The sequence below is a fragment of the Bos taurus genome, chromosome 9 (assembly GCF_002263795.3).
Source record: "Bos taurus isolate L1 Dominette 01449 registration number 42190680 breed Hereford chromosome 9, ARS-UCD2.0, whole genome shotgun sequence".
Taxonomy (NCBI): Eukaryota; Metazoa; Chordata; class Mammalia; order Artiodactyla; family Bovidae; genus Bos; species Bos taurus.
In genome coordinates this window covers 21,928,463-21,954,521 of record NC_037336.1, presented here as the reverse complement: position 1 = coordinate 21,954,521, position 26,059 = coordinate 21,928,463, and the positions used below count along the sequence as shown (strand labels likewise).

General features: G+C 41.6%; 1 pseudogene; it reads left to right on the top strand.

Annotated features, from left to right (window-relative positions):
• Positions 1 to 24,362: 24,362 nt before the first annotated feature.
• Positions 24,363 to 25,280, top strand: LOC112448122 (NEDD8-conjugating enzyme UBE2F-like; annotated as a pseudogene).
• The last annotated feature ends 779 nt before the right edge of the window (positions 25,281 to 26,059 follow it).

Sequence of the window (26,059 nt, the reverse complement as noted above, 5' to 3'; positions counted from 1 at the left end):
TATGTATAATATCATATATGAAATGAGTCGCCAGTCCAGGTTCAATGCACGATACTGGATGCTTGGGGCTGGTGCACTGGGATGACCCAGAGGGATGGTATGGGGAGGGAGGAGGGAGGAGGGAGGAGGGTTCAGGATGGGGAACACAAGTATTCCTGTGGCAGATTCATTTTGATATATGGCAAAACCAATACAATATTGTAAAGTTAAACAAAATAGAATTAAAAAAAGAAAAAAGAAAAATGGGCAGAAGACCTAAATATACATTTCTCCAAAGAAGACATACAGATGGCCAATAATCACATGAAAAGATGCTTAACGTTGTTAATTATTAGAGAAATGCAAATCAAAACTACAAAGAGGTATTACTTCATAGCAGTCATAATGGCCATCATTAAAAAAATCTACACATAACAAACGCTGGTGAGACCGTGAAGGAAAGGGAATCCTCCTACACTGTTGCTGGGGATGTAAATTGTTGAAACCACTATGAAGAACAGTATTGAGGTTCCTCAAAAACCTAAAAATAAAGTTATCATATGATAACTCCTGGGCATATATCCAGCCAAAACTAATTCAAAAAGGTACATGCACCCCTACATTCACAGCAGCACTATTGACAAAGGCCAAGACACAGAAACAACCTAAATGTCCATCAACAGATGAATGGACAGAGAAGATGAGATGATGCGCGTGCGCGCGCGCGCGCACACACACACACACACACACACACACACACACACTGGAATTCTACTCAGTCATACAAAAGAGTGAAAAAGTGCCATCTGCAGCAACATGGACAGACAGACCTAGAGATTATACTAAATGAAGTCAGTAAATACAAATACCGTATGGTATCACTTACATGCAGAGTCTAAAATGTGACACAAAGGATCGATTATACGAAGCAGAAACAGACTCAAAGATGGAGAACAGATTCGTGCTTCCCAAGGAGGGGTGGGAGGTGACGGAGGGAGAGACGGGGAGTTTGGGGAAAGCAGATGCAAACTAGTAGATGTAAATTGGATAAAAAACAAGGTCCTACAGTATAGCACAAGGAACTATGTTCCATATCGTGTGACAAACGGTAATGGGAAAAAATACGAAAAAGAATGTGTGAATGTGTATATATATACATATAACTGAATCACTTATTTATAAGTAGAACTTATTTTATAAGTAGAACTTATTTTATAAGTAGAACTTATTACAACATTGTAAACCAACTACACTGCGATCAAATATTTTAAAATGTCAATAGTTTCTTTTTTTCTTGTAACTATTTATTATCACACGTAATACATGTAAGGTTGCCAGATAAAATGAAGCTATCTAGTTAAATCTGAATTTCAGATAAATAATGAAGAATTTTGTCCCATGCAATCTTTGGGACACACATTAAAAAATTACTCATTGTTATCTGAAATTCAAATTTAACTGGGCATTCTCTACTTTTATTTGCTAAATCTGGCAACCCTATGTTCATGCTTTATATAAATGCAAAAACAAAGAAACATAATCACCAGGATTCTCACATTCTTGATTCTTTTCCTAATCCCTTAATATAATTGGAACTAATTTGGATGCTTCCCAACCAAATTATTATAAATTAAAATATTTTTTAAATTATGGACTTTCAACAAGTAATATCAGCATCTTTAACCCCCTTTGGCTTTTCCTTCTTCTGGAGTCATCTTGTTAAGAAAATGAAGATGGATGAATGCTGGAGTAAAGCCAGAAATATCACTGGTCAGACTGTTAAGAATCTGCTAAAATATTGACAAAGAAAACTCAGGCTACAGATAACATATCATTTCATCTTTGGCAGCCAGAGAATGGCAAGGGCAGCGCTCACTACTCAAAGATGTGTGTTGCTGTGCGTCTCCATCCTTCTATCCATCTGATTATAACTGACAGAATAAATGAAAAACACACCACAGCCCCCACATCTGAGCAAATTTCCCTCACATCCTTCTTTTTGTTGTTGTTTGATACACACTTGTTGTTACCTATGCATTTTGCTAACATAATATGGGAGAATGGCCATCAACTTGCCACAGGATTTTTAAGCTGTTTCTGACACCAGGACTCTCATATGAGTGGTGGATTGTGCGTGTGTATGTATTTGCACGTGTGGGTACGAGTGGAAGTAGGTGAGCGGGAGTGCACGTGTGGGCCTGAGGCATGTATGGAGTGGCAAGCAGAGAACGCTTGAAGGGTAAGGATGGCCCTAAGACACAAGACCTAATGAGGAGGGAGCACCTCTCCCGGGCTTTCTGGGTAGTGCCTAGACACATCAAGATAATACAGACACTAATTTAAACACTATTTTAATGAAGTGTGCAACTGCTTTTGAAGAAGGAGTGAATAGTGGTCAAGGAGTAGACATCTAGGGAAGGGGCCACTCTTGTCCTCTGCCCTCCCCCAAGGATGCGTCAAGGGTGAGAATGTGTCAAGGGAATACCCTTGTCTGTATTCTGCAGCAGTGTGTGTGAATATGTGTATTTGCAAGTGTGAGATCCGGGTGCTGGGAGAAGTTTTCCTGGGACAAGTAGAAAGGTTGAGGGCCTGACTCCATAGGGCTGCGGTCTCTCTCTGGCCCTGTTGACTCCCCTGGACTTTCCATTCCTACTTGAAGTGTTCACTTTGCCCTGAGCCTTGGGAATACTATCCCATTGATTCTCTTCTGGCCCATATCTTACTATTAATAAAAGGAGCCCTTTTCTGCTTTCTGTGTCGTGTCATATCTGAAGAATAATCAGATGGCCGTGAACTCTCCTTCAAAGTACCACTGGTGTAGAACATTCTTAGAACCTATGACTTGACCATTGAGCTCTTGTTTTCCACCTGCTGGACAACGTCAAGGTTGTCCCTGATTAAAGAGATGCTCTTTCTGTCTAGGCAGGTATCCCAAAGAATATTCCTTCTGGGTGGATCGCCTCAACTCCTCATATCGGTCAGGGTCAGGAGAATGCCAGGCACCAAACAAGTTGTTGGAGAGAAAACAAGGGAAATTTCAGTACTTCCCCTCAAGGAGCTCACGTGGTAACAAAATCAGAAAAGAAACCATTATAAAGTGAGAAGCCTATGGGAGACTATGGCCACAGAAATGGAAGGTGTGGGTGGGTGTGTGTGGTGTGATGTGGAAATCATTTCAGGTATGTTGGAAGACACAGCATTTAAACTGAGCCTTGAAGATCCTTAAGAGTAAGCTCAACAGGGAAATTATTCCAGAAGCAGCATGGACAACACAGAGATGGGGTGACGGCTGCACCCTTGGAGAGACACAGGGCACTGTGTCTGTATTTTGGAGCAGAGTGTGTGAATATGTGTATTTGCATGTGTGGGTGTGAGTGCACAGAACATAAACAGAACTCTGCAGATGAGATGGGGCCAGTCATGAACAGCTTAGTGAGCTTTGCTAACAGGCTGGGTGTATACTCAGAAGCATGGCAAGACCCTGAAGAGTTTCAGGAGTGTTGTGACTGGGGGGCTTCCCAGATGCTGCAAGTGGTAAAGAACCCACCTGCCTGTGCAGGAGATGTAAGAGATGGGGGTTTAATCTCTGGGTCAGGAAGAGCCCCTGGAGGAGGGCATGGCAACTCACTCCAGTAGTCTTGCCTGGAGAACCCCCAAGAACAGGGGAGCCTGGTGGGCTACAGTCCAAGGGGTCACAAAGAGTCGGACATGACTGAAGTGACCCAGCACACACGTAGCACACTGTAACTGGACTTAACCTTCAGAAAGATTCTGTTGACAACAGCAAAGGTAAGTGGCCATAGGAGGCATAAACAGAAGTAAGACAATAAGTCTGAGGAATCGAGAAAAGAACTAAGGTAATGGTGATGGAAGCAGATACAGACACGTGTGTCAACAGAACTTAGGAGTAAATGGTGGGGTGCGATCGTGCTGGGGGAATGGCATGACAGTTTCTGGTTTGTGTCATTGGATGGATGGTGATGTCACTCGTTAAGCAAGAGAAAACAGGAGGAGGGACAGACTCTAAGTTTTGCTATTCTGAGTCTGAGGCTTAAATGACATTCAGATGCCTCGAACTCAGAAGAGAGGTTAGCTATACTGATAGGTTTAAAAATCCTCAGTGTTTCAATGTTATATTTAAAGAAACTTCAGGATGCATCTGGGGTGTTTAGGAGTTTCTGTAATAGGTAGGAACAGGTTTCAGTACATTATTTCAATACTAGCTTAGGTAGCCCTTTACAGATATTCATACCCATTTTTTATAGAAAATTAAAGATTTTAAGTATCTCACACAAGAGAAGACTCTACACATGGACATCACCAGATGGTCAACACCGAAATCAGATTGATTATATTCTTTGCAGCCAAAGATGGAGAAGCTCTATACAGTCAGCAAAAACAAGACCAGAAGCTGACTGTGGCTTAGATCATGAACTCCTTATTGCCAAATTCAGACTTAAGTTGAAGAAAGTAGGGAAAAACACTAGACCATTCAGGTATAACGTAAATCAAATCCCTAACAATTATACAGTGGAAGTGAGAAATAGATTTAAGGGACTAGATCTGATAGATAGAGTGCCTGATGAATTATGGACGGGGGTTTGTGACATTGTACAGGAGACAGGGAACAAGACCATCCCCACAGAAAAGAAGTAAGCCAGAAGGAAAAACACCAATACAGTATACTAACGCATATATATGGAATTTAGAAAGAGGGTAACAATAACCCTGTGTACAAGACAGCAAAAGAGACACTGATGTATAGAACAGTTTTATGGACTCTGTGGGAGAGGGAGAGGGTGGGAAGATTTGGGAGAATGGCATTGAAACATGTAAAATATCATGTATGAAATGAGATGCCAGTCCAGGTTCAATGCACGATACTGGATGCTTGGGGCTAGTGCACTGGGACGACCCAGAGGGATGGTATGGGGACGGAGGAGGGAGGAGGGTTCAGGATGGGGAACACATGTATACCTGTGGTGGATTCATTTTGATACTTGGCAAAACTAATACAATTATGTAAAGTTTAAAAAAAAAAAAAAGAAAAGAAATGCAAAAAAGCAAAATGGCTGTCTGAGGAGGCCTTACAAATAGCTGAGAAAAGAAGTGAAAGGCAAAGGAGAAAAGGAAAGATATACCCATCTGAATGTGAGTTTCAAAGAATAGCAAGGAGATTTAAGAAAGCCTTCCTCAATGATTGGTGCAAAGAAATAGAGGAAAACAATAGAATGGGAAAGACTAGAGATCTCTTCAAGAAAATTAGAGATACCAAGGGAACATTTCATGCAAAGATGGGCTCAGTAAAGGACAGAAATGATATGAACCTAAGAAGAGGTGGCAAGAATACACAGAAGAACTGTATAAAAAAGATCTTCACATCCCAGATAATCATGATGGTGTGATCACCCACCGAGAGCCAGACATCTGGGAATGTGAAGTCAAGTGGGCACAAAGCTAGTGGAGGTGATGGAATTCCAGTTGAGCTATTTCAAATCCTGGAAGATGATGCTGTGAAAGTGCTGCACTCAATATGTCAGGAAATCTGGAAAACTCAGCAGTGGCCACAGGACTGGAAAAGGTCAGTTTTCATTCCAATCCCAAAGAAAGGCAATGCCAAGGAATGCTCAAACTACCGGACAATTGCACTCATCTCACACACTAGCAAAATAATGCTCAAAATTCTCCAAGCCAGGCTTCAACAATATGTGAACTGTGAACTTCCAGATGTTCAAGCTGGTTTTAGAAAAGGCAGAGGAACCAGAGATTAAGTTGCCAACATCTGCTGGATCATTAAAAACCAAGAGAGTTCCAGAAAAACATCTATTTCTGCTTTATTGACTGTGCCAAAGCCTTTGACTGTGGATCACAATAAACTGTGGAAAATCCTGAAAGAGATGGGAATACCAGACCACCTGACCTGCCTCTTGAGAAATCTGTATGCAGGCCAAGAAGCAGCAGTTAGAACTGGACATGGAACAACAGACTGGTTCCAAATAGGAAAAGGAGTATGTCAAGGCTGTATATTATCACCCTACTTATTTAATTTATATGCAGAATACATCATGAGAATCACTGGGCTGGATGAAGCAGAAACTGGAATCAAGTTTGCTGGGAGAAAAGTCAATAACCTAAGATATGCAGATGACACCACCCTTATGGCAGAAAGTGAAGAAGAACTAAAGGGCCTCTTGATTAAAATGAAAAAGGAGAATGAAAAAGTTGGCTTAAAGCTCAACATTCAGAAAGCAAAGATCATGGCATCCAGTCCCAGCACTTCATGGCAAGTAGATGGGGAAACAGTGGAAACAGTGGCAGACTTTATTTTTAGGGGCTCCAAAATCACTGCAGATGGTGGCTGAAGCCATGAAATTAAAAGATGCTTACTCCTTGGAAGAAAAGTTATGACCAACCTAGACAGCATATTATAAAGCAGAGACATTACTTTGCCAACAAAGGTCTGTCTAGTCAAGGCTGTGGTTTTTCCAGTAGTCACGTATGGATGTAAGAGTTGGACTATAAAGAAAGCTGAGCACTGAAGAACTGGTGATTTTGAATTGTGGTGTTGGAAAAGATTCTTGAGCGTCCCTTGGACTGCAAGGAGATCCAACCAGCCCATCCTAAAGGAAATCAGTCCTGAATGTTCATTGGAAGGACTGCTGTTGAAGGTGAAACTCCAATACTTTGGCCACTTGATGCGAAGAGCTGACTCATTGGAAAAGACCCTGATTCTGGGAAAGATTGAAGGCAAGAGGAAAAGGGGACAACAGAGGATGAGATGGCTGGATGGAATTACCGACTCAAGGGACATGAGTTTGAGTCAAGTCTGGGCGTTGGTGATGGACAGGGAGGCCTGGTGTGCTGCAGTCCATGGGGCTGCGAAGAGTCAGACGTGACTCAGCCACTGAACTCAAGTATCTCACGGTGGTTACAACAATTCCAAAAGATGAGAAAGGCACCATCCATCTAATATGACAGAGGAGGAAGCTGAGGCTCAGATTGAATGCCTTTCCTGAGGTCACTCAGCTAGTCAATTGACGGGTCTCCTGCCTGTGAATCCAGGACTCTTTCTGAGCTCCCCACGGCCTCTCCCATTGAAGAGAAGGCCAGCACCGCTCACCACATCCTGCTTCCTGCAGCAGGCAAATGTGGATTTCTTAAGAGCCTTAAAACCCAAAGGTACAATAGCCACACGAAGATTATACCACAGTGCTCTTGGCACACACGTCACCATCCTAGAAGTCCTTATTTTGTTGCTAAATGTACTCTTTGTACATGCTTATTGGGTGGAATACAGTATAAAAAGAATGTGGTTACATAAAGAACCAGCAACTCCAGTTTCTCTGGGTCCTTGCTAATCTCTTTCTTTCAGTGCCATGGAAAGTGGAATCTCAGGGCTGGCACAGGGTTGAGATAAAGCTATGCTGTCTTCCGCAACATGCCACTCCCACAGCTCTGCTGGTGAGGTTGTGCCCACAGGAAATGGGTTGTACAGAAGTATGAAAACAGCATGTGGGTGCCTGGTGAATTCCCGATCCCATTTTCTCCACTGGGAAACTGGTTCATACCAGCTCTGAGTCCTCAGGGAGTCTCTTTACATCTGCCTCCCATCCCTTCTGGGCTCAGCTGATTGGACTTCCTTGGGCTCTGCCGCCCTCTCCATGCCTGGACGTCCTGGAGTGATGCTTTGGCTTGAATAGACTGCTTTTCAGTGACTGTTCACCTGAGCTCTCTAACCTTGGGTAAATCATGCCTCACCTGGGCATCCTTCCCAGATGCCCAGAAACTCTGTCAGGCTGGCAACCCTGGTTTCAACAATATTAATAACAGGCAGGTGAAACAATCCGGTGAGCTCAGGAAGAAAGCTGACCTCAGTTCCATGACAGAATTTTGTTGGTTTCCCTAAGTTCTCACATGTAGTCAGATTATGAAATGATACTTTTCATTCTCAGCCACAGTTTACTAACTCATTTCCCTATTACTGAACATTTTGGTTATTTGTAAATGTCTTCTTATAGATAATATACCAATACATGTGTCCATTATGTCTTTATCCTGTTGAATTATTATTAATAATATATCTAATTTGGTATACATGTCAGGAACCTGGGAATTCTTCAGCATTTTCTCACTAAGATTCTTTCCAACATCAAATCCACTAATATCCTCTATTCTCTTTCTCAGTTGTTTTGTTCCATGACTGTAATTCAATTCCTTATTTTTCCTCAGGACTACTGTAACAGAATGCTCAGGTCTTTTCTCCTTAAAGAGATTCCTAACATCTAAAAAGACTTAAAAGTCACCACTTCAGAAATGATCAGTCTTGGTAATAGAGCAAATCCATAACTAAACCACAAGGCGAACTCAGAACCAAAGACCTGTGGTTGGCTGGTCTTCAAAAAACAGCAAATAGTTATTTTTTTCTCCCCCGGAGCTTGCCTTCCTGGACAGTGTCATAGGCCTAAGTCTAAGTGCTTAAGTACTTGTGAATATTTTCTGGTTTGGTTTTGTGGTTTTATTACTTCTGCATGTCACCACAAGAATGGTTTTAGAAATATTCAAATTGTGGGTGCTGGAGAAGACACTTGAGAGTCCTTGAACTTCAAGGAGATCAAACCAGTCAATCCTAAAGGAAATCAACCCTGACTACTCATTGGAAGGAGTGATGCTGAAGCTGAATCTCCAATTCTTTGGCCACCTGATGTGAAGAACTGACTCCTTAGAAAAGACCTTGATGCTGGGAAAGATGGAAGGCAAAAGGAGAAGGGGGTGACAGAGGATGAGATGGTTAGATGGCATCATCAACTCAATGGACATGAATTTGAGCAAACTCCAGGAAATAGTGAAGGATAGGGAAGCCTGGCATGCTGTATTCCATGCAGTCACAGAGAGTTGACATGACTTAGTGATTGAACAAGTGCATAAATAATTTTTAAAAAGGAAATATAGCTACATTTATATAACAAGCTTTGTGACACAAGACAGGCACACTCAACATTGTCACAATAAAGAATCTTAGAATAAAATGCATAGAAATGAAGAAGCTAATCCAGTTAAAAACACTTCAGCATCTTACTTCAGAAGCATGAGCCCCTGAATATGTGCAAACTGTAGAAGAGGTAAAGTCCTGAGGAGTGAGTGAGTTAGTTGGAGTCTCTATATGTTACTTGGAAAGTAATTCAGTCAAATTGAATATTTCAACTCTTTTTGATTAGTAAATCGTGTGAAGAAACACTCACGTGCTAAGGCATATTCTGGGATGACGATAATTTGTCTGCATGTTAACAGATACCATTATTAGAGGAAGTGGATGACTGTTGAAAGGGGCTGAGCTAGGGTTGAACACAACTTTTTCAAAGAAGTTGTGTCAAATCCCAGGTACCTACACTCGGTATTCACAAGGCCACTGTGGTTAGAGGCTGTATCTGTTTTTAAGAGTATAACAACATTAGATGGGCCTCCCTGGTGGCTCAGTGATAAAGAACCCATATGCAAATATTGGAGACACAGGTTCGATTCCTGGGTCAGGAAGATCCCCTAGAGAAAGAAATGGCAACCCACTCCAATATTCTTGCCTGAGAAATCCCATGGACAGAGGAACCTGGTAGACTACAGTCCATGGGGCCACAAAGAGTCGGACATGACTTAGTGACTAAACAACAGCAACATTAGATAGATGCTATAAGATTTTTAGCACAGTAGCATAGCTGATAAAGGAACCTATAATTAATATCTCTCAAAAAATATATTAACGGCTGAATTTAAATGGTCACTACTTCTAACAACCTAACGGTGTTGAGGTGATGTATGATCACTTGAGAAGTACTTTATATTATTCTAAAGGAAGATGTTACAATTTTCTAAAAATCTCACTTCAAATCCATGTTTCTACAATACATTCTATTAGAGAAACATAAAAATAACAAGCAATACAGAGTTCAAATGAAACAAAACTGTAAAACAAATAAATAAACCATGTGTACTTTCTATGATTGGATAAAATATAACAGAAAATTCAGTGTCAAATAGGTACTCAACTCATCTTCAATACTGTTCAGGAACATAAGTATTCTCAACACAAATACAATAAAATCTATAAATACAGACTGTTAGTGTAATGTAAAGAGACTTGTATAAAATATTACTCCTTTGCAACTAATTATGAGAGAAAATAGGGAAATGTAAGTCCACGAGGGCTGGTAACTGTTGATACTGCCTTTTTTGATATTTAATTCTATTTGCTGAATGGCACTGAGCTTTTGATATCATACTGAAAATAGATTTTCCCCTTGATAAGAAAAATCTTCCCAAATAAATAAAACATAACCTCATTTTAAAAGAAAAAAAATCTCTAAAAAACAGTAAATTGCATGTAAATCAGTGAGTTTGTATATGTGTATGGTTAGAACATGCCCAACACAGAAGTAAACTCAAATGCCTTAAAGACTTAAACAGAAGACATGACCCCATACAACTCTTGGACGAGAACACAGGCAAAACCTTCTCTGACATAAATTGTACCAATGTTTTCTTTGCTTAGTCTCCCAAGGCAAAAGAAATAAAAGCAAAAATAAACAAATAGGACCTAATCAAGCGTTTGCACAGCAAAGTAAGCCATCAGTTCAGTTCAGTCGCTCAGTCGTATCTGACTCTTTGCAACCCCATGAATCGCAGCACGCCAGGCCTTCCTGTCCATCACCAACTCCCGGAGTTCACTCAGACTCACGTCCATCGAGTCAGTGATGCCATCCAGCCATCTCATCCTCTGTCGTCCCCTTCTCCTCCTGCCCCCAATCCCTCCCAGCATCAGAGTCTTTTCCAAGGAGTCAACTCTTCGCATGAGGTGGCCAAAGTACTGGAGTTTCAGCTTTAGCCAACATGAAAATACAACCTACAGAATGGGAGAAAATATTTGCAAACTATACAGCTGACAAGGGCTTAATTTCCAAAATATACAAAGAGCTCAGCTTAACAACAACAAAACAAACATCACAAGCAAGAAATAGGCATAAGACCTAAATAGTCACTTCTCCAAAGAAGACATACAGAATGGTCAATAGGCACATAAAGAGATGCTCCACACTGCTAATTATTAGAGAAGTGCCCATCAGAACTATAACGAGGTATCACTTCACACCAGTGAGAATGGTTATCATCAAGAAGTCTTCAAAAATAAATGCTGGAGAGGGTGTGGAGTAAAGAGAAGCCTCCTACACTGTTGGTGGGAATGTCAGCTGGTACAGCAGCCACTTTGGAGAACCATCCGGAGGTTTCTTAAAGAACTAAAAACAGAGCTACCATATGATCTAGCAATTCCATTCCTGGACATATATCCAGGAAAAAACCCTCTAATTTGAAAAGATACATGCACCCCAATATTCATGGCAGCATTATTTGCAATAGTGAAACATGGAAGCAACTTAAGTGTCCACTGACAGATACAGGGATAAACAGGATGTGGGGTGTGTGTGTGTGTGTGTGTGTGTGTGTATAATATACACATATATATAACTCATCCATAAAACACAATGGAATATTACTCATCCATTAAAAGGAATGAAATAAGGCTATTTGCAGTAACATGGATGGACCTAGAGATTATCATACTCAGTGAAGTCAGATAAACACAAATACCATATGGTATCATTTATATGTGGAATCTAAAAAAAATTATACAAATGAACTTATTTACAAAACAGAAATAGACTCACAGATAGAACATATGAGTAACAAAGGGGAAAGGGCAGGAGGGATAGATTAGGAGTTTGGGATTAACAGATAGAGACTATTATATATAAAATAAATAACTACAAGGACCTACTATATAGCAGTATGTGTATGTGTTTAATTATATATATAAATATATATAATATACATATACATAATATACATATTATATATATATTCACTGAATCACTTCGCTGCTGCTGCTGCTAAGTAGCTTCAGTCGTGTTTGACTCTGTGCGACCCCACAGATGGCAGCCCACCAGGCTCCACTGTCCCTGGTATTCTCCAGGCAAGAACACTGAAGTGGGTTGCCATTTCCTTCTCCAATGCGTGAAAGTGAAAAGTGAAAGTAAAGTCGCTCAGTCGTGTCAGACTCTTAGCGACCCCATGGACTGTAGCCCCCCAGGCTCCTCTGTCCATGGGATTTTCCAGGCAAGAGTACTGGAGTGGGGGAACCACTTCGCTAAACACCTGAATAAGTCTGTCACTTAACACAGTGAAGGGAATCACATTTAGGAACTTCAGCCACAGGAAAACACCCCCATGTTCCAGGACTCCACTGATGAAGAAGAAGCAAAGACAAAAAAGTGGAGCGAGAGTGGTCTCCTGTGAAGCAGATATGAACTTGAACCATGGCTTGGCTGTGTGACTTTGCTTAGTTAAGGTGTTCTCAGGGCCCCTCACCTGATAAGTGCATCAGTGAGGGATGCTGTTTGGATTAAATTATCAAAACAACAGTCACTGAAACACAGAAGTCAGAGGAAGCAGCCCGGGGCTGGTCCAGGGATTCTGTCTTTCTGCCTTGCCACCCTTAGCTGGCCCTCTCTTCCTCAAGGTGCTAACTCGGCTCCTTGACCTCCAAAAATTAGAGGACGAAATGGCAACCCACTCCAGTAGTTTTGCCTGGAACGTCCCACGGACAGTGGAGCCTAGCAGCCTACAGCCCACGGGGTCACAAAGAGTTAGACATGCCTGAGCATGTGTGCGTGTGCACACACAAACACACACACGCCTCCGAACATGTTGCCTTTAAGAAAGAAAGGGGGAAGGCACAGGGGAAAAGGTTCAGGCTGTTGAATTTAAACAGGGTTTCTCAGGAAATATTAACCACTGCTTACATTCCACTGAATACAAGTATATCACATGGACACCCTGAGCTACGAGAAAGCATGAAAACAGCATGGCATAGCAGGGTCTCGCAAGAGCAACCGTGCTCCCTTGAGGACATAGAAAGAAGACAGCAGACACCTCTGACTTGTGTTCCTCAACCTTCTGGATTACTCTATAACTCAACTTTCTCCTGTGTTTCACCATTACTTCTATATTTTGACTTTACACATTGAATGACCAGGCAATATCACAATTTCAAATCATATCCCCTTTCCCATAAAGATTGGTGACTCAATGCTTCTTTGAGATTCTCCAAGTGAAGTGTGTTAGGGCAGTATCAAGGACCATTATGACCATGAAGCTTTTGTGTCAATTTTACATATTTTTCTCTTTTTTAAAAAATGGGTTTGTGTTAAATAATAAGAAAATAACTAATCACCAAGCAGGATGAACCACTGCTCAACTGTAGTGTTCACATCCAGCCTGGGCTGAGGTGACATGGCTCACAGACTCCAGTATGCTCCACTGACAGATTAGTGTGGAAGTGGATGGATTCCACCACCTCTTCCTTCTGTGCCAGCTGTGGGAAGGCACGAGCCCTGGTGAGAAAGTAGCTTTTTGTTGTTGTTTAGTCACTAAGTCGTGTCCAACTCTTATGAAACCCCATGGACAGTAGCCCCCCAGGCTCCTCTGTTCATGGGATTTCCCAAGCAAGAACACTGGAGTGGGTTGCTATTCCCTTCTCCAGGGGATCTTTCTGACCTAGAGATTGAACCCGTGTCTCCTGCACTGGCAGGCGGATTCTTTTCCGCTGAGCCACCTGGGACACAGAGAAAGTAGTTTAGGTACCATTATTACTCCTCATCCTTTCTGGTTCCCCCTTCCACCCTGACGCTCCATCTTTTAGCCTTGAATGAAGAAGGGGCCAGATCAGGCACCCCAGAAAATCTGAGGATGTTTTATTTTTTCATTTTTTTCTGAGGATGTTTTAGAAGGACAGAAAGTCAAAGGAGGCTTGAAGAGGGATCATGCCCAGGATCTCTGCAGAGTTGGAGAAGACTTGTCAGAAACCACAATGCTTGACTTCATAGTGACCTCTGCCTGAGAACCTGCAATAAAGGCAAAGCTCTTGTCTGAACCACAGTCATCCACCCCCTTCAAATTGTATCGTGTTATTTTTAGTTTAACCATAGTCTTTGAGGCGATGGTTTCCCGAAGTTATTTCTAGCTCTAACTAAGAGAGTTTAGGGTTGGAAAAGTCAGACCTCCTCTATCCTCACTGATTTTCTTTCAGATATCATTATGGGATTAACAGAGAATGCCTCTAAAAAGATTACACCTACGAGACAGAAGGCAACAAAAGGAAATCATGAATCACACCAGGGGCCTATTTGAGACACTCTCCTCCAGGAAATTTTAATTCTCATTTAGAATGCAGGAGTCTGAGTCCTGTATTCTATGGGAAAAAAAAAATCAGTTTTTAATATGAAGTTAATTAAACTGTGAAAACTGAAGAATCTATTTTCATACAAGGTCACCTCTGACTAGGTACTAACATCAAATAAGCCATTAGGAAAATATGTCCTGTTCACAGTTTGATGCTGAAGCCTGCGCATAGTCCACTGGAGGATCTGTTCTGAGCTCCTCATGTGTTCACTCACTCAAATTCATTCCATGAACATTCTTGAGTATCTACTCTTTAAGGGGACAATCCCTGATGCTGGTTTCTTCTGCAGCCCAGAGATGGAACATGGAAGCCCTCCAGGGCGTAATGTCCACTTTAGTTGCTAGAGTGGCTGAAGAACAGGGTGGTGGCTGGCATGGCCGGCCTGAGGTCACAATTGCCTCTGAGCAGATTCTAGGTCTCTTGATGAATGGGTTCAGTGAATCGTTGCCAGAGAGCTTCTTTCCAATGTCAATCCCAAATGAATGTGACATTGTGCCTTCTTTCTGTCTTTATGGCTGCTAGATTCCATGAAGCTCAAAGTGAGAAAATTGTAGAAAACCACTCTTTATCACAGCACCAAATTTTCACATTAAGCATCAACAATGTTTTCCTTTGTCAAGTGATGTACACGTCACTTCAAGAATGTTTGGTGCTCAAACTGACAAAGTCCTCCTTTTATTTCAGGAAAAATACAGCATGGAGAGGGTAGGGGTGTTTTTTTCCTTGGAAATGGCTTTGCTTATTATTTTCGAGTTGGTGGCATTATTGATTTATCCATCCATGACTTAAATATAACCATTTTGGCTTAATTATTTTAACTTTGGGAAATGAGCATCACATGATATAAGCTCATACCCAAACTGACTTAATTTATGAAAGTGGCTATAGAACAAAGATTGTCAAATGACAGCCATGGGCCAAATCTAGTCTGTTGCCTGTTTCTGCATAGCTTATAAGCCAAGACAGGTTTGCACTTCATAAAAATGAGCAGGACCTTCATTTAAGGATTGATATTGTGCTACCAAAGGATTATGAAGGAAGTAGGACTGGGCAGAGGGAGAAACTGAACTCTATTAATACTATCTTCTGCAAGGATGACTCTGAGGTTTTTTTGAGCTGGGATATGTTGCTGTGAATGTGAGCTGACCTCAGAAGGTGGTACAACTTTGAGCAGGACAGCTTTCTCAGCTAAGGCAATCCTTGAAGAGGGATGATGATGATTTCAAAATCCTCTTCTGTCAGCCCTCTTACCAGACTGGCCCATGGCCTTCCTCAAAAGTCAGCCCAGAACAGTTCTGATGCCTTTTTTCCAGCTCTGTCCTGAAGTTCCCTGGCTTCATAACCTGGGAAGGCTTCCCTGTCCTTCGCCCTCTCTCGGAGTTTGCTCAAACTCATGTTGATTGAGTCAATGATGTCATCTCTCCATGTCATCTCCTGAACCCATTCCCCTCCTGCTTTCAATCTTTCCCAGCATCAGGGTCTTTTCCAATAAGTCGGCTCTTGCCATCAGCTGGCCAAAGTACTGGAGCTTCAGCATCAGTTCTTCCAATGAATATTCAGGATTTATCTCCTTTAGGATTGACTGGTTTGATCTTCTTGCAGTCCAAGGGACTCTCAAGAGTCTCTTCCAGCACCACAGTTCAAAAGCATCAATTCTCCAGCACTCAGCCTTCTTTATGAAGTCCAACTTTCACATCCATATATGACTACTGGAAAAACCATAGCTTTGACTATATAAACCTTTGTCAGCAAAATAATGTCTCTGCTTTTTAACAGATTTTCTAGTTTTGTCATAGCTTTTCTTCCAAGGAGCAAGCATCTTTCAATTTCATGACTGCAGTCACCATACAGTCATTTTGGAACCCAAGAAAATAAAGTCTGTCACTGTTTCCATTTTTAAGCCATCAATTTACCGTGAAGTAATGGGATTGGATGCCATGATCTTAGTTTTTCAAATCTTGTGTTCTAAGCTGGCTTTTTCACTCTCTTCTTTCACCTTCATCAAGAGGCTTTTTAGTTCCTCTTCACTTTCTGTCATTAGGGTGGTGTCATCTGCGTATCTCAGGTTATAGATACTTCTCTTGGCAATCTTGATTCCAGCTTGTGCTTCATCCTGCTTGGCATTTCACATGATTGTATTCTGCATATAAGTTAAATAAGCAGGGTGACAATATATAGCCTTGACATACTCCTTTTCCAATTTTGAACCAGTCCATTTTTCAATGTCTGTTTCTAACTGTTGCTTCTTGACTTGCATACAGGTTTCTCAGGAGGTAGGTAAGGTGGTCTTGTATTTCCATCTCTAAGAATTTTCCACAGTTTGTTGTGATCCACACAGTCAAAGGCTTTAGTGTAGGCAATAAGCAGATGATTTTCTGGAATTCCCTTGCTTTTACTATGGCCCAACAGATGTTGGCAAGTTGTTCTCTGGTTTCTCTGCCTTTTCTAAATCCAGCTTGTACATCAGAAGTTCTTGGTTCACATACTGTTGAAGCCTAGCTTGAAGGATTTTGAGCCTTGTGAGCATGTGAAATGAGTGCAGTTGTGGAGTAATTTGAACATTCTTTGGCATTGTCCTTCTTTGGGATCGGAATGAAAACTGACCTTTTCCAGTCCTGTGGCCACTGCTGAGTTTTCCAAATTTGTTGGCATATTGAGTGCAGCAATTTCATAGCATCACCTTTTAGGATTTGAAATAGCTCAACTGGGATTCTATCACCTTGACTAGCTTTGTTTGCAGTGATGCTTCCTAAGGCCCACTTGACATCACACTTCAGGATGTCTGGCTCTAAATTAGTGGTCACACCATTGTGGTTATCTGGGTCATTAAGACCTTTTTTTGTACATATATACATATATATAAATATACATATATATAGAAGCATATATAAATATATATTTGTATATATAAGTAAGTCACTTTGCTATACAGTACAAACTAACACAACATTGTAAATCAACTATGCTTCAATAAGAAAAATCAAACTAATTTTAAAATGTGAAAAAGACCCAGCAATCCCATTGTTGGGCATATACACCAAGGAAACCAGAATTGAAAGAGATGAACATTGTACCCCAATGTTCATTGCAGCACTGTTTATAATAGCCAGGTCATGGAAGCAACCTAGATGTCCATCAGCAGATGAATGGATAAGAAAGCTGTGGTACATATACACAATGGAGTATTACTCAGCCATTAAAAAGAATACATTTGAATCAGTTCTAATGAGGTGGATGAAACTGGAGCCTATTATACAGAGTGAAGTAAGCCAGAAAGAAAAACACCAATATAGTATACTAATGCATATATATGGAATTTAGAAAGATGGTAACGATAACCCTGTATACGAGACAGCAAAAGAGACACAGATGTATAGAACAGTCTTTTGGACTCTATGGGAGAGGGAGAGGGTGGGATGATTTGGGAGAATGGCATTGAAACATGTATAATATCATATATGAAACAAATTGCCAGTCCAGGTTCGATGCATGATACAGGATGCTTGGGGCTGGTGCACTGGGATGACCCAGAGGGATGGTATGGGGAGGGAGGTGGGTGGGGGTGCAGGATGGGGAACACGTGTACACCTGTGGCAGATTCATGTTGATGTGTGGCAAAACCAATACAATATTGTAAAGTAATTAGCCTCCAATTAAAATAAATAAATTTATATTAAAAAATGTGAAAAAGAGAAGTGACTGTCAATCTCAGGAGTGGAAGGGTCAAAATGAGAACAGATCGTCTATGGGCCGAGTGTAGGCCCTCATGTGCTTCCTTGGTAGTGGCGAGTTCTCCACCCTCTGCAGGGGGCTGTGTTAATATCTAACCCTTAACCTACTGGGTAAGGTCATGTTGTAGCAGGAAGGGGAAGTCTGGGCTCCCTTTTAAAGCTGACCACCACTCTCTCCCCATTAACATTAAATCTCTTTGATTAACCCTATGATGTCTACCCTTAATCTTTTCTGCTAAGGTAAGCATCTTTTCTCATGCGTTGGCCACTTTTTCCTCTCCTACATAACTCACTTCAGAGTTCATCTCAGCTGGTAAGGTGGTCAAGGTCAAGGTTACTCCCACACTAATACTGGATTATCTGCCCTCACCTCCCAGCCTCCTGGAGTTTGTGCTGTAAATTTACAAAGATAGAGAGATGATGAGAGTCTCTCACCCTCAGGGATGGTGCTCTGTGTAATAAGTGATCAGTAAATATGGAACCACTACAACAAATACGATTTCACAGAAGGATGAATGACTCACCAACACATCATGAATAAAGTGATCCACAAAGGTGAACCAGAGATCATGGTTCACAACATTCTCTAACAACATCTAGTTATGTGTTGTGGTTGTTATTGATTTCTTTCATTTATTTTATCTTTTTAAAAATCTAGAGCACCCCCCTCACTGGAACATAGGTTTCAACATCAATTTCATCTAGAAAATTTTCTAGATGTGTACTATAGTTGCTTGTGCTTCTAGTTATTCTTTAGTAACAAAAATCTAACATTTCATAGTAGTTTCTGATTATTCTGTTTTTGTAGAAGAAATTACTGCATCTGGGTGGATAAAGAGTTAATAAAATAAAAAAAGAGGGTTGATTTGTATCTGTGTATATTTATGGCTCCTCTGTAAAGGAAATTACTCCTCTTGCAGTGATGTAAACCCTTAGCAGAAAATGAAGGGGAAATGAAGCCAATTTTCAGGAAAAGGTTCAGCAAGTTTAGTGCTTGAATTGAGACCAAGTATCATTTAAAAAACACAACTGTCTCAAACACTTAATAAAATGGGATCAAAATACATAGGAAAAAATACTGAATTATTATTTGCCCTAATTTGAAAATATTAAAAATCAATCAAAGTTTGATGCTTCAAAACACACAAAATAACATTTATCTCCAGGTTTCCCCTTATTTATAGTGATTATTTGTTGGATAATTAATCCTTTCCTTTAGAGGAAAAGCCCTTGAAGTCAGGAACTGTGTATTCTTTATTGTTTTTTTCCCTGCAATAAGAACAGTCCCTGGCACTCAGGGCTTAATAAGTGGAGAAATTTTTCGATATCACGTTCCTATCAGTGAGGGTATTGACCCCGAACTAAAGTTTTATTGTGATAATTTTGATGTATTCTCTTCACATTAAAACACACACATCGACTTCCCTGGTCCTTCAGTGGGTAAGACTCCGTGCTCTCAATGCCGGGTGCCCAGGTTTGATCCCTGGTCAGGGAACTAGATCCCATATGCCACAACTAAGAGTTTGAATGCTGCAGCAAAGATCAAAGATCCCACTGCAACTAAGACCTGGCACAGGTAGTAGGTAGGCAGGTAAATAAATAATTTTTAAAAACCCACAGACAGAAATGTAGTAAGGTATTCTTCTCTCTCCCTATAATGAATCCATTATTTCAAGTTTTTATAGATCCTGTGTTTCTCTTTGATCTCCAGCATCTCATGAAATCTATCCTCACAGAATTTTATATCAATGTTTTATACCTTACTGTTAGTCATTTGTTTTGCCTTCTGTGACTCAGTGAGAAGAGATAGCATTTTCATTTTTAACCTTGTTGCAGACGATAAAACCAAAGTTCCTTTTCCTAACAGGAGCAAACAAGAGTAGTAAGTAAACCTGGAGTGATTTTCGTATCATGCAGGTAACTGCTCCCTGTGTTTTTCCAAAAGGCTGTGTTTAGACCTTGGAACATCTATGCAAACAGTCAAAGGTAAGTAAGTTGCCTGAAGACAGGCTCGAAAAGTTAACTGATGGAAAAGTGAAAAGAAATTTTGGATACAGAGTTATAACTTTGAAAGAAACCTATCATTTACACTTATTATAAACCACATTGTAATATCCATCCACATTGTATCCATCAGAAACACTGGGCTGGTTGAAGCACAAGCTGGAATCAAGATTTCTGGGAGAAATAGCAATAACCTCAGTATGCAGATGACACCACCCCAATGGCAGAAAGTGAAGAACTAAAGAGCCTCTTGATAAAAGTGAAAGAGGAGAATGAAAAACTTGGCTTAAAGCTCAACATTCAGAAAACAAAGATATGGCATCTGGTCCCATCAGTTCAGTTCAGTTGCTCAGTCATTTCTGACTCTTTGCGACCCCATGAACTGCAGCATGCGAGGCCTCCCTGTCCACCACCAACTGCCAGAGTCCACCCAAACCCATGTCCATTGTGTCAGTGATGCCATCCAACCATCTCATCCTCTGTCATCCCCTTCTCCTCCTGCCCTCAATCTTTCCCAGCATCAGGGTCTTTTCCAATGAGTCAGTTCTTTGCATCAGGTGGCCAAAATATTGGAGTTTCAGTTTCAACATCAGTCCTTCCAATGAACACCCAGGACTGATATCCTTTAGGATGAACTGGTTGGATCTCCTTGCAGTCCAAGGGACTTTCAAGAGTCTTCTCCAACACCACATTTCCAAAGCATCAATTCTTCAGTGCTCAGCTTTCTTTATAGTCCAACTCTCACATCCATACATGACCACTGAAAAACCATAGCCTTGATTAGACAGACCTTTGTTCACAAAGTAATGCCTCTGCTTTTTAATATGCTGTCTGCTGCTGCTAAGTCGCTTCAGTCATGTCTGACTCTGTGTGACCCCATAGACAGCAGCCCATCAGGCTCCCTCGTCCCTGGGATTCTTGAGGCAAGAACACTGGAGTGGGTTGCCATTTCCTTTTCCAATGCATGAAAGTGAAAAGTGAAAGTGAAGTCACTAGGTTGGTCATAACTTTCCTTCCAAGGAGCAAGCATCTTTTAATTTCATGGCTGCAATCACCATCTGCAATGAATTTGGAGCCCAGAAAAATAAAATCTGACACTGTTTCCACTGTTTCCCCATCTATTTCCCATGAAGTGATGGGACCAGATGCCATGATCTTTGTTTTCTGAATGTTGAGCTTTAAGCCAACTTTTTCACTCTCCTCTTTCACTTTCATCAAGAGGCTCTTTAGTTCTTCTTCACTTTCTGCCATAAGGGTGGTGTCATCTGCATATCTGAGGCTATTGATATTTCTCCTGGCAATCTTGATTCCAGCTTGAGCTTCTTCCAGTCCAGCGTTTCTCATGATGTACTCTGCATATAAGTTAAATAAGCAGGGTGACAATATACAGCCTTGACGTACTCCTTTTCCTATTTGGAACCAGTCTGTTGTTCCATATCCAGTTCTAACTGTTGCTTCCTGACCTGCATACAGGTTTCTCAAGATGAAAGTGAAAGAGGAGAATGAAAAAGTTGGCTTAAAGCTCAGCATTCAGAAAAGAAGATGATGGCATCCGGTCCCATCACTTCATGGGAAATAGATGGGGAAACAGTGGGAACAGTATCAGACTTTATCTTTTGGGGCTCCAAAATCACTGCAGATGGTGATTGCAGCCATGAAATTAAAAGACGCTTACTCCTTGGAAGGAAAGTTATGACCAACCTAGATAGCATATTCAAAAGCAGAGAAATTACTTTGCCAACAAAGATCTGTCTAGTCAAGGCCATGGTTTTTCCAGTAGTCATGTATGGATGCAAGAGTTGGATTATAAAGAAAGCGAGCACCGAAGAATTGATGCTTTTGAACTGTGGTGTTGGAGAAGACTCTTGAGAGTCCCTCGGACTGCAAGGGGATCCAACCAGTCCATCTTAAAGGAGATCAGTTCTGAATGTTCCTTGGAAGGACTAATGTTGAAGCTGAAACTCCAATACTTTGGCTACCTGATGCGAAGAGCTGACTCATTTGAAAAGACCCTGATATGGGAAAGACTGAAGGCAGGAGGAGAAGGGGACGATAGAGAATGAGATGGTTGGATGGCATCACCAACTCAGTTGAGATGAGTTTGAGTAAACTCCGGGAGTTGGTGATGGACAGGGAAGCCTGGCATGCTGCAGTCCATTGGTTGCAGAGTCAGATACTACTGAGTGACTGAACTGAACTGATTATCCATCTTAATATTCACAAGTGTCTTAATCCAACCAATGGGCCCTTATTATTTTGTGTTAAGAGGAACACATCTGAGTTTACAGTTATGTGACTTTTGACTGACCACACATACAATAAATTAAAAAATCAGGGGAGACTTCCCTAGCAGCCATTAAGACTCTACTTCCATTGCAAAGTCTAATCCCTGGTCAGAAAACTAAGATCCCACGTGCTATGTGGCGTGGCCAAACAATACATAAAATTTTAAGAAAAGTTTAGTGTTTCAGCTTCAGCTTTAGATGTTTCACTTCAAAGCTCATGGTTTTAATTATTACACAATCTCCCATTAAGAAACTTTGGTGCTAATTAAAAATCTGGCCTAAAAGTCAATTCTTACAATAGGCTGTAATTCACAGCACTTTTCTGAAATGACTTTCATACAGAAATGTGTGCTGACAGCCATGCCTCAGCTCAAGAAGCTATGCTTGAATCATTAGTTACTCTGTCATGTCCAACTCTTTGCAACCCCACGGACTGTAATCCACCAGGCTCCTCTGTCCATGGGATTTCCTAGGCAAGAACACTGAAGTGGGTAACTATTCCCTTCTCCAGGGGATCTTCCCAACCCAGGGATCAAACCCGTCTCCTGCATTCCAGGCAGATTCCTTACCATCTGAACCACCAGGGAAATCCACTTTTGAATTAGACACTTACTCAACCTGGCTGCTGGAGAAGGCACTGGCAACCCACTCCGGTACTCTTGCCTGGAAAATCCCTTGGACGGAGGAGCCTGGAAGGCTGCAGTCCATGGGGTCGCTGAGGGTCGGACACGACTGAGCAACTTCACTTTCACTTTTCATTTTCATGCATTGGAGAAGGAAATGGCAACCCAATCCAGTGTTCATGCCTGGAGAATCCCAGGGATGGGGAAGCCTGGTGGGCTGCCATCTATGGGGTCGCACAGAGTCGGACACGACTGAAGCGACTTAGCAGCAGCGGCAGCAACCTGGCTGCTCACAGACCAGTGCTCTCTGGATCCTGCCCAAAGTACCTTCTTTGTCAGAGTTTTGCCTCTTTTGTATGATCTGCCTTCCTCAGTAATAGACCCTCTCTCTCAACCAACTTGTCTCTGGAAAAATAGTGATCTTGTCCCACAGAAGCAAGAGAAAAATCCAGGGTTTTGACAATAATACCAGGGTTGAGTCATAGGAAATACTGTCCATGTTAGGATAACCCTTCTCTAGGAGTTAGGATCCAATGTTTTCCCATATTCTTTAACACTTTTCTTTCAAATTAGATCTGTCTGAAGAAAGGAAGATTTATCTCTTAGGAAGAAAGATGCTAACAGGTTATTAAATTAGAAAACCAAACCTATTTAATTTGAAGCACGAAGACTGGGTTTAGATATTCAGACCTAGAGCAAATCACTTAGATTCTCTTGGTCTTGACTTCTTTTTCTGCAATGAAGAAGCAATCAAGTCTCCTTCTCAATGTGGCTCAAGGCTGGAATGAAATAATATACCTGAAGATGTTTTTTTTAAACTTTAAAGAGCTAAGCAAATACATTACCACTGCAGATAAAAAGCTTTATTGGTATATTATTCCCAGTGATACTTTACAAATGTACTCCAACATGTTCCGTTCTAGGAAAGTAACAGATATTGTGAATTCTTGACAATTGTTTCTTAATCTGTTCATAGTTGAGCAGGATGTGGGTGTGTTCTAGAGAACACTTTATTTTTCCACAATTTCCACATTTGGAAAAACTGCAGAAGAGTTATGGAAAACTGGAGGGGCTCACATGCTGAGTTTTAAACTAAACTGTCTGACAAAAAATGAAATAAATGTAAACCAGTTGTCAGGTTGCACTGTTCAAACAGAAATTAAGATGTTCCTTCTTAAAAGCGAGAGTGAACACTGACTCATGAAGACAACAGCTCTATATATTTACCGCAATCTTGTTAGTTGAAACATTTTCTTAATAGTTCATAAGCACTAATTATTTGCAGTGTCCTATGCATTTGGTTTATTAATAGTTTACCCTGGACTCCCGGTCCTGCCACCTGGAGCCGGTGCAGGTGTGAGGGGCCGCGTCTCACCGCTGCCCACCAGCCGGGCATGGTGTTGGGCGCCAGGCCCACCTCGCCTGTCTTAGGGTGCCCAGGAAAAAGGAGGCAGTGATGCTGATGCTGGCAAGCAAGCTGAAGCGGGATGACGGTCTCAAAGAGTCCCAGGCGTCAGCCACAGCCTCTGACTGCGCTTGGCAGGTGTCCGTGAGGGACAGGCTGCTTGTGAAAGAGGTTGTAGAACTTGAAGCCAATTTACCTTGAACATGTAAAGTGCATGTTCCTGACCCAAACAAGCTTCATTGTTTTCAGTCAACTGTCACCCCCAGGTGAGGGTTACTACCAGGGTGGAAAAATTCAGTTTGAAACTGAAGCTCCTGATGCATGCAACATGGTGCCTCCCAAAGCGGAAATGCTTGCCCGGGACCCGGAACCCCAACATCACAGAGACGGGCGAAGATATGTCTCAGGTGACTGAAAGAACATTCGATCGATAGCACCGGCTGGGCCCCCATGAGGACATTGAAGGCTGTTGTTTGGGGATTAAACTCTTTGTTTACTGATCTGTAGAATTTTGATGATCCACTGACTATCCAAGCTGCGGGACATCATTTGCGGGACAAGGAGGACTTCCGGCATCAAGTGGAAGACTTCATTAAGTGCTGCGCCAGATTATACGAGGAGAGGACTGCAGGGCCCTGGGCTGTGGCTGAGAAGATTGCCTCCACCTGAAACCAGAGGGAGCCTCTCCCCAGTCCTCAGCTCCCCTCAGTCCTGCTGGGTCGTCTGAGTCCCATGACCACGTTGTTCTGAGGAAGAACCTCTTCACGACTGCCAATTGTAGCCAGAGAGTTCCACATAAATGCAGCCAGAACATGTGTCCGGGGTTCTACTGTTTACCTTAACGTGTTTACTTTCTTTGAAACCGGACTGTATAGGCTGTTGATGGGAATGAACTCAGTGTCGAGGCTAGAGCCACTTCTCCCTTCCCCCAGTCAGTCCCGCACAGGTGACGCTCATGTCGCGCTCCGTGTAGCTCACAGATAGGCCAGCAGAAACCCGCTGCAAACTGTGATTGGTGCGAAGCCTCTTAGCTCCGCCCATGAATGTCAGCCGCGCCTAGGTTTCCTGACGCTTCCCAGAATGCAGTCAGTCATTTACTGCAGATCTCTTAGTGAAATGTGTATTTTATTTACGGTAAGTATATTTGGGAACAGATTTGTAGTTGGTACAATTTAATGCTTTTTTTCTATTCTCATTTAGTTTGTATTTTCATTGTATAGAGCAGACAGAAAGATGTTGGGTCAAGCAACTATTGAGAAATACAAAGAAAGTACGAAAGGCAAAAAAAAAAAAGTTTAAACTGAGTAGAGACATATGTATAAAGTTATCTTATATTACAAATACCCCCTGAAACTTTTATGTCAAATATTCACTTCCCACCCACAGCATTTTTTTTTTTTTTTGAGTCCATGATTTCCTGACACTTTTCAGTTATATTAAAACTCAATCTCAGACTTTCCTGTTGGTCCAGCGGTAAAGAATCCACATGTCAATGAAGGGGATGTGGTTTCCATCCCTAGTCTGGGAAGAGTCCCCATGCCGAGGGGCAACTAAGCCTGGGTGTTGAGCCTGCACTTTGGAGCCCTCCAGCCACAATTACTGAAGCCGGCATGCCTAGAGCCAGTGCTCCACAAGAGAAGCCACCACAATGAGAAGCCTGCATTGTGATAAGGGTAGCCCTCCCCTTGCCACAGCTAGAGAAAGCCCACATGCAGCAAGGGAGACCCAGAGCAACCAAAAATAAAAAC